At 41.7% G+C, this 9,846-nt stretch overlaps 1 non-coding gene across 1 annotated transcript; it reads left to right on the forward strand.

Moving 5' to 3' along the window:
* The first annotated feature begins 9,523 nt into the window (after window positions 1-9,523).
* Window positions 9,524-9,596, forward strand: Trnaa-cgc (transfer RNA alanine (anticodon CGC)). The gene has a single exon. It is a non-coding gene; the product is annotated as a tRNA-Ala (tRNA).
* The last annotated feature ends 250 nt before the right edge of the window (window positions 9,597-9,846 follow it).

A 9,846-nucleotide genomic window follows, 5' to 3' on the forward strand; every position in this document is an offset into this window, starting at 1 on the left:
CAGGGGTAAGACAAGGCTGCAACCTGTCTCCACTGTTGTTCATATTATTTATGGATCATATGTTGAAAGCAACAGACTGGCTGGGTGAGATTAAGATATGTGAACACAAAATGACTTAGTTGTGATGGCAGATTCGATTGAAAATTTGTAAAGCAATATTTGAGAGCTAGATCAGAAATGTAAGGACTATGGTATGAAGATTAGCATCTCCAAAACGAAAGTAATGTCTGTGGGAAAGAAATATAAACGGATTGAGTGCCAAATAGATGGAACAAAGTTAGAACAGGTGGACGGTTTCAAGTACTTAGGATGCATATTCTCACAGGATGGCAACATAGTGACAGAACTGGAAGCGAGGTGTAGCAAAACTAATGCAGTGAGCGCTCAGCTACGATCTACTCTCTGCTGCAAGAAGGAAGTCAGTACCAAGACTAAGCTATCCGTGCACCGTTCAATCTTTCGACAAACTTAGTTGTATGGGAGCGAAAGCTGGGTGGATTCAGGTTACCTTATCAACAAGGTTGAGGTTACGGATATGAAAGTAGCTAGGATGATTGCAGCTACTAGTAGATGGGAACAATGGCAGGAGGGTGTCCACAATGAGGAAATCAAAGAAAAACTGGGAATGAACTCTATAGATGTAGCAGTCAGGGCGAACAGGCTTAGATGGTGGAGTCATGTTACACGCATGGGAGAAGCAAGATTACCCAAGAGACTCATGGGTTCAGCAGTAGAGGGTAGGAGGAGTCGGGGCAGACCAAGGAGAAGGTACCTGGATTCGGTTAAGAATGATTTTGAAGTAATAGGTTTAACATCAGAAGAGGCACCAATGTTAGCACTGAATAGGGGATCATGGAGGAATTTCATAAGGGGGCTATGCTCCAGACTGAACGCTGAAAGGCTTAATCAGTCTTAAATGATGATGATGATTTCCTTTACTGCTTGCTCAATATACAGATTGAATAACATCGGGGACAGGCTGCAACCGTGTCTCACTTCCTTCCTAACCGCTGCTTCCCATTCATGCCCCTCGACTCTTTAAACTGCCATCTGGTTTCTGTACAAATTGTAAATAGCCTTTCGCTCCCTGTATTTTACCCCTGCCACCTTTAGAATTTGAAAGGGAGTATTCCAGTCAACATTGTCAAAAGCTTTCTCTAATTCTACAAATGCTAGAAACGTAGGTTTGCCTTTCCTTAATCTATTTTCTAAGATAAGTCATAGGGTCAGTATTGCCTCACATGTTCCAACATTTCTGCGGAATCCAAACTGATCTTCGCCGAGATCGGCTTCTACCAATTTTTCCATTCGTCTGTAAAGAATTCGCGTTAGTATTTTGCAGCTGTGACTTATTAAACTGGTAGTTCGGTAATTTTCACATCTGTCAACACCTGCTTTCTTTGGGATTGAAATTATTATATTCCTCTTGAAGTCTGAGGGTATTTCGCCTGTCTCATACATCTTGCTCACCAGATGGTAGAGTTTTGTCAGGACTGGCTCTCCCAAGGCCGTCAGTAGTTCTAATGGAATGTTGTCTACGTAGAACGCCAGTTTTCTTTCTCCTGATAACGACGTCCTCTTGAGTAGTCCCCGCCCTGAGATTCGAATGGGGGCCTTGTTTCGACTCAGGTCTTTCAGTGCTCTGTCAAACTCTTCACGCAGTATCGTATCTCCCATTTCATCTTCATCTACATCCTCTTCCATTTCCATAGTATTGTCCTCAAGTACATCGCCCTTGTATAGACCCTCCATATACTCCTTCCACCTTTCTGCTTTCCCTTCATTGCTTAGAACTGGGTTTCCATCTGAGCTCTTGATATTCATACAAGTGGTTCTCTTTTCCCCAAAGGTCTCTTTAATTTTCCTGTAGGCAATATCTATCTTACCCCTAGTGAGATAAGCCTCTACATCCTTACATTTGTCCTCTAGCCATCCCTGCTTAGCCATTTTGCACTTCCTGTCGATCTCATTTTTGAGACGTTTGTATTCCTTTTTGCCTGCTTCATTTACTGCGTTTTTATATTTTCTCCTTTCATCAATTAAATTCAGTATCTCTTCTGTTACCCAAGGATTTCTACTAGCTCTCGTCTTTTTACCTTCACTACTTCATCCATCAGAGTTACCCATTCTTCTTCTACTGTATTTATTTCCCCCATTCCTGTCAATTGTTCCCTTATGCTCTCCGTGAAACTCTGTACAACCTCTGGTTTAGCCAGTTTATCCAGGTCCCATCTCCTTAAATTCCCACCTTTTTGCAGTTTCTTCAGTTTTAATCTACAGTTCACAACCAATAGATTGTGGTCAGAGTCCACATCTGCCCCTCAAAATGTCTTACAGTTTAAAACCTGGTTCCTAAATCTCTGTCTTACCATTATATAATCTATCTTATACCTTCTAGTACCTCCAGGATTCTTCCATGTATACAACCTTTTTTATGATTCTTGAACCAAGTGTTAGCTATGATTAAGTTATGCTCTGTGCAAAATTCTACCAGACGGCTTCCTCTTTCATTTCTTTCCCCCAATCCACATTCACGCACTATGTTTCTTTCTCTCCCTTTTCCTACTCTCGAATTCCAGTCACCCATGACTATTAAATTTTCGTCTCCCTTCACTATCTGAATAATTTCTTTTATCTCATCATACATTTCATCAATTTCTTCATCATCTACTGTAGTAGGCATGGGCTTCGTGTCTATCTTGGCCACAATAATTCGTTCACTATGCTGTTTGTAGTAGCTTACCCACACTCCTATTTTTCTATACATTATTAAACCTACTCCTGCATTACCGCTTTTTGATTTTGTATTTATAACCCTGTATTCACCTTACCAAAAGTCTTGTTCCTCCTGCTACCGAAATTCACTAATTCCTACTTCATCTAACTTTAACCAATCCATTTCCCTTTTTAAATTTTCTAACCTACCTGCCCGATTAAGGGATCTGACATTCCACGCTCCGATCCGTAGAACGCCAGTTTTCTTTCTCCTGATAACGACGTCCTCTTGAGTAGTCCCCGCCCTGAGATTCGAGTGGGGGACTATTTTACCCACGAGGACGCCATCATCATTTAACAATACATTAAAGCTGCATGCCCTCGGGAAAAATTACGGCTGTAGTTTCCCCTTGCTTTCAGCCGTTAGCAGTAGCAGCACAGTCAGGCCGTCTTGGTTAGTGTTGCAACGCCAGATCAGTCAATCATCCAGACTGTTGCCCCTGCAACTACTGAAAAGGCTGCCGCCCCTCTTCAGGAACCACACGTTTGTCTGGCCTCTCAACAGATACCCCTCCGTTGTGGTTGAACCTACGGTACGGCCATCTGTATCGCTGAGGCACGCAAGCCTCCCCACCAACGGGAAGGTCCATGGTTCATGGGGGTAGGAACTACCAGATAACAGAATAGAAAGGTTAAAAGCAGGAATTTTTGATGGGCCACAGATGTGTACTGTTACAAAGAACGATGATTTCACAAACCACATGACTCAGCTTTAACTGGAAGCATGGATAACCTTTGCATCAGTTGTCCAAATTTTTTTGGGGAATCTCAAAGCTGAAGAATATTCCGAAATAATATACAAAATGCACAAGAATTTCCCAAAGGTATGAGGCAATATGAGTGTCAAATTGCATTTTTTGCACAGTAATTTAGATAAATTTTCTGACAACTTAGGTGACTACAGCGAAGATGAAGGGGAACACTTCCACCAGAACGTCAGGATTATGGAAGAAAGACATCGAGGTCGTTGGGATCGCCGTATGATGGCAGACTACTGCATGCACACAGACTGTCTGGACCAAAAACACCAAAGAATATTCCATTCAAAACATTTTTCTTAATTCTTATTGATATGTTCTTGTTGGTGTGATAATTTTATTACTCTTTGTATCGTTTATAGCACTTTGTTATTTTGAAATCATCTAATAACTTAAAAATAAACATTTCAAAAATATTTTCCTCTTTTTTACAACCTAATTTCCAGTATAAATGGGTTGCCTTCATCTCAAAAAGTAGAGTCAATTCAAGAAAGATATTGTTTTGAGACTCAAAAGACCAAAATTACCTGAAATTGATTAATAAATCACGTGTCATAGAATCAGTGTTACCCTGTGTTATCAATATCATCGCATGCCATTTGGACTGAAAAACACACCAACAAGTTGTGGCTCAGAAATCTTTCACAGTATCAGAATATGTCGAGTATTGTAGCTTCTGTAATCCACCTGTATAGGTATTTGTAGGTATTTGGAACAAGGAACAGATTTCATTGTTCTGATTATGGTATATGATGAAATGTGGTGTCACCACTTTGACCCTGCCTCAGAATGGATGGCCATGAGTGGCAGAATTCAGGCTCCTATCATCCTAGAAAGCCTAAACTGTCCAAAGGACAGAAAAGTGATGCTTACTTTATTTTTTGATGATGAACGATCTCCACTTATCGACTGTCTTCCATTTGGAGCGAGAGTCAAGGCTGAGCAGTGTTACAAGCAGTTGCTGAGGCTGAAGCAGGCCAGCAAGGACAAGCACAGTGGCAATCTCTCGAATGGGATAATGCTTCTCCAGGATAAAGATAGGTTATATGTGGCCAAGAAGACTCTCAAACTCCTTCAAAAATTTTAATTTAATCTTCTAGAACGCTTTCCTTACAGCCCCAGTATCCTCCTATGTAACTTACATATCTTCAGCCCCTTAAAATAATCTGTGACTAGGAAGTCTAGGACAACATAGAAAACTGAATACATCAGTGACCCAGGAGTTTCTACACTGTAGCCATTTACACCCCTCCTACGTCCTGAAGTCAGTGTATCAATGTCAGTGGCAATTATTTGTAGATGCACTGTTAAATATGAACCGAAATTGTAATGTTGTTAGTATACTTTGTTTACATATGGCTGTAGACTCATTTTCATTTGAACACACCTTGGACATCAACTGGGTAAATCACATGGAAATGCAGACCATCTCAGTCACAAAATATGAACTCTTGAATGAGCTGATTTGGACATGGAAGGATGGAGAGAAGAACAAAGCAATGACCCTGACTGTCAGTGGGTCACTAAGCAACCACAACACAACACAGAAGATGAAGTGCTGTACAAGAAGGTAAGATGTGGATTATGCATAGTGGTATTAAAAAAAAACTACAAAATGAGGTATTGAGCCAGATGAATGATCAAGCCTTTCTTGGACACAATGTACGGAGAGCTATGGGACTCAGACTTGCACAGAATTACTGTGGGATGACATGCAGACGAGTTGTGGACCGTTCCATCAAAAACTGTCATCATTTTTCATCATTTTTCGCATTTCGTGTCCATGATAGCAATACCTAACCAGGAGGCAGAAACAGTGACACAAACGATACTTAATCAGTGGATACCTACATTTGGAACAACTGAGACAGTGGTAACATACTAAGGAACGAATTTTATGTCACATTTAATATAGAAATTAGGCTGACTACGAAGCATTGAGAACCTCAGGACTAATGCATTACACCAACAGGTGAATGAAGTGAAAGTGTCCATCATATAACTTTTGATTTGTCATTTTAACAGTGATTCATCATACAACAGGGAGCCCTACTCTCTTTTGTAGCAGCGGCAAATAATTAAAATATCTATTAGAGTGCACAATTATTCCTGTACGAGTTTGTTTTTAGTCAGAAGATGCCATCTCTTTTTGAGTTGTGTAAACCCTCTCCAGAAAAGGTATATCATTAGTAAAAGAATTCTCAAAAGGTAAATATATAGTGCCAAGTTAAAAACGCGAACAGTAAAGCTTTGGAACGAAAGTAGACCACCTGCAATAAAGAAGTAATATTACCAAAGTATCACACAATCGCTGCACACACATAGCCATCTCAGAACCCTCATTGTGAATGATAACTTGCGGAATTTCGGAAAAATGTCGTCGGTCTTAGCCAGTAGAACGTACAATTGTTGCAGTCGCTGAAGTTATTCAGATAATCAATAGGAAACTTCTTTCATTATTGCCAGGAAAGGAGGGTGTGGGAATATTAACCTTTCTACGCCCAAGTTCAACGTCACTGTGTTAACGAACTATGCCCTCTCGATAATAGCTAGTACTCATTGAAACTTTATGCTTATGTCAAGGTTAGCCAAGACTTATGACGATATAAAACGTCTAACGAGTTCTATCCCCTTGACATTAATTTCTGGTCGAAAGTCTAGTTCAAGTTTTAAGTACAGTATGGTGTGATAATTTACAAGAAATATTTCAACATAGGAGATACTCAGGTACACTTAATGCTGGTCATTTCGATACAAAGTAGTGTAAAGAAGTGAAAAAAGTTGAAACTGGTTGTCACAGATCGCTATATTAGGCTGTCCCAACAACTTACTGTTCAAACCCTTCAAAGAATATTTTATAGGACGGTTTTAATTTCTCTCATGCATTTTGTGTAGCTGACTAAGTGATAAAGATCAGAAATATTTGGAATAAGTGATTCATCCACATCTATATTTCTAAAAGTCAATGGGATTTGTTTTCTTTCCCTGGTGTTGTACTTTGCTAGTTACTATTAATTAATATACAAAATTAGAGAGAGATTATAAATTTAATCTTACAAGAGGACCGCATGGCAATGGGATTTTCTTAATTTTTTGTATTTCTGGTATGTGAAGTTCAGAAGTCAAATATACCTTTCCCAAAGCAATTCGACGCAGCTCTCAAAAATTTGCGAGAAAGTCTACTTTGAAGTTTTCCGACTACGTTTAATATACCAAAATAACAAAGACGTTTTTCGTAAAACGATATGCCTATGTGGAAACTCGAGTGGCCGCTGTGACATCAAGTGGGTGTGTGACAGTGCTCTCTCGTCCACCACTGCGGCTGTTGTGTGTTTAGTATCACACCACGTTCAAGATTTTATAGTTGCCGTAACAACTTTCCATAAGTAACAAGCGGAAGTTAAACAGAACAGATTGCGTCCAGTGTCTTTTTGGTCGGAACTCTTCATACCCCAATTTTTAGGCATTCACAAATAAATACTTGAGGAACTTAAGATTGATCATGAAGATAATACCGGTTTTCAATTGGACTTCAATTGGAACTCTCTTTTTATGGGCTGAAAACTTACGAGTTATGTGGAAGTATGGTAACATCTGACGGCAGCATTCAAAAAATTTAAACATTTAGATGGTTCTGTTAGTAACTTACAATTCGTACATATTGGCTATGGGATCCATAATGTATGCATATTCAATCTGCCTTTCGAATTTTCGAATGATGTTGTCTCACGATGGCTACGTCTATATAAAACTGTACTTAGCGTGAAAAATGAAAATTGGTAATTCACTTGTATGTAAAAAGTTGACAGGGGCGTCAGGAATGTTGTTATTGAGCTGAAGTAGCATACGTGCATTGAGCTCATACAATGGGCAGTCTCTTTTTCTTTTTTAGATGAAACGAACGCTTGCGGGCAAAATAAACTGAAAATGCAGGCTGGTTCAATTGCCCCTCGAAGCGAGCCTGCCAGTGCTCTAAAAAGTCCAAAAGCTACGCTGCCGCGCTCTCCTGCAATATTTTGACTTAACACGGCCAGCGCCGCCGTTGACACGAACACTACTGCCGTCGCTCAGGAGCCCGAGCCGGCACCCACACACTCCCTCTTACCAAGGACCGTGCTCATGAATCGGAGGCAGATACGGTGACGTGGAAGAAGTGGTTGACACTCCATGCCATGCTAAAGGCACTCTCTATGCTGAAACGGATACATCTGCCACTCTTTCAAGCATCGATATTCCCGGCGAAACAAGCAGTGTAACTCCGATTGTGAGCAATGACAGTGCCGTCTATGCCGTCGCAGACGCCATTCGCTGTTCCAGAGACGAAGCGTAATCTATAGAGCGACAAAACCAGAACATGAAATACTAAAGGAAGTGACATGTATGCAGCCTTCAGCATCTCATACTTCTTTATGCAGTTTTCACTATCACTAATCACGCTGCTAACATTCGTATGGAATCATTCTTGTAGAAGACTTCAGGCAACTTCCTGCACTATGCCGTCCCCCATAGAAGCATCCTTACTATAGCGTGTGGGTTACAAGATGGGACATGCTCTGCAGTAGCGACCAGAACTAAAAGAACAACTGTGTTTTTAGACTTTTCGGAAGCGTTTGATTACGTAATCCATGAGTTCAAAACAGAAACGTTGAAGAGGATGGCCTATGGAAATCGCGTCAAATTGATCCTCGATGGAATGTTATCAAATGCTTCCCCTCGCATTTTAATCAGTGGTCGTCGTACAACATACTTTCGCATTGATCGATCTGTCCGCCAATAATGGCCGATGTCGATGGTTCTCCATGCCATTGAACCAATGCTATGTCTCACTGAAAAAAGAGTTAGAAGACAAGTGGTTAAGAAAAGATGTTGAAATGTGTGTGAAATCTTATGGGACTTAACTGCTAAGTTCATCAGTCCCTAAGCTTACACACTACTTCACCTAAATTATGCTAAGGACAAACACACACACGCATGCCCGAGGGAGGACTCGAACCTCCGCTGGGACCAGCTGCACAGTCAAGTGGTTAAGAACACGTGGATCTGCTGTACAGCATACACAGACGACATACCTGTTGTTGTGTCTTCGTAGGAAGACTTGACCTCCCCGAAAAACATACTTGAAATCTGCATGAAGTCGTCTGGCAATCAGATCAACAGCAGGAAAACGTCCATACTTCTCCTTAGTGGGGGGTGGGGGCAAAACTCCTGAAATGACTGGGACGACCAACAGACCTCACTCTATTCTCTGGGCATCTACTGGGAGGCAACACTTGGCCGTGTGTTACCACGAATTGGGCGGACATCCTGAACTGTATTATGGCCACTCCGAAACAGCACTCTGACAAACACGTAAGCCTCCCACAAAAGGTGCAGAAAATTCATGCAAGAATCATGGAAGACGGTTGTATTATTTGGACGACGCCTGGATATACTGGAAGGTTTCAGATAGATTATATAATGGCAAGACAGAAATTTAGGAACCAGGTTTTAAATTGTAAGACATTTCCAGGGCAGACGTGGACTCTAACCACAATGTATTGGGTATGAATCGTACATTAAAACTGAAGAAACTGCTAAAAGGAGGGAATTCTACAAGATGAGACGTGGATACAATGAAAGAACCAGAGGTTGTAGAGAATTCCAGAGAGAGCATTAGGGAACGACTGACAAGAACTGGGGAAAGAAATACAGCAGAAGAAGATTGTGTAGCTTTGAGAGTTGAAACAGTGAAGGCAGAATAGGATGAAGTACGTAAAAACACGAGGTTGTTGAGGCTTTCGTGGCCACTTGTTGACAAACTGCCTACTGGCTTCTGTTTCGGGTTCTTCGGCCGAAGTTCAGCTAATGATTTTTCTGACGTTTCGTCAGCACGAGTGGCTGGCATTGTCAAAGCTTCACCCTACATTGCCGGTGGTGAACTGGAGCCGAGCTCGCGGGCGCAGACTATATGTACCTGGCGCGCCAACGTCCGAGGGCTTCTCTGCGGACCGAGCTAGGTGGCGCAGTGGTTAGCACACTGGACTCGCATTCGGGAGGACGACGGTTCAATCCCGTCTCCGGCCATCCTGATTTAGGTTTTCCGTGATTTCCCTAAATCGTTTCAGGCGAATGCCGAGATGGTTCCTTTGAAAGGGCACGGCCGATTTCCTTCCCAATCCTTCCCTAACCCGAGCTTGCGCACCGTCTCTAATGACCTCGTTGTCGACGGGACGTTAAACACTAACCACCACCACTTCTTCGCGGTCATTTCCGGTGCGATTCTCCTCTTGCTACCTGCGACGGTCGTTCGCTGCAGTACGGGAAGCCAGGATCC

Source organism: Schistocerca serialis, chromosome 3 (genome assembly GCF_023864345.2).
Source record: "Schistocerca serialis cubense isolate TAMUIC-IGC-003099 chromosome 3, iqSchSeri2.2, whole genome shotgun sequence".
Classification (NCBI taxonomy): Eukaryota; Metazoa; Arthropoda; class Insecta; order Orthoptera; family Acrididae; genus Schistocerca; species Schistocerca serialis.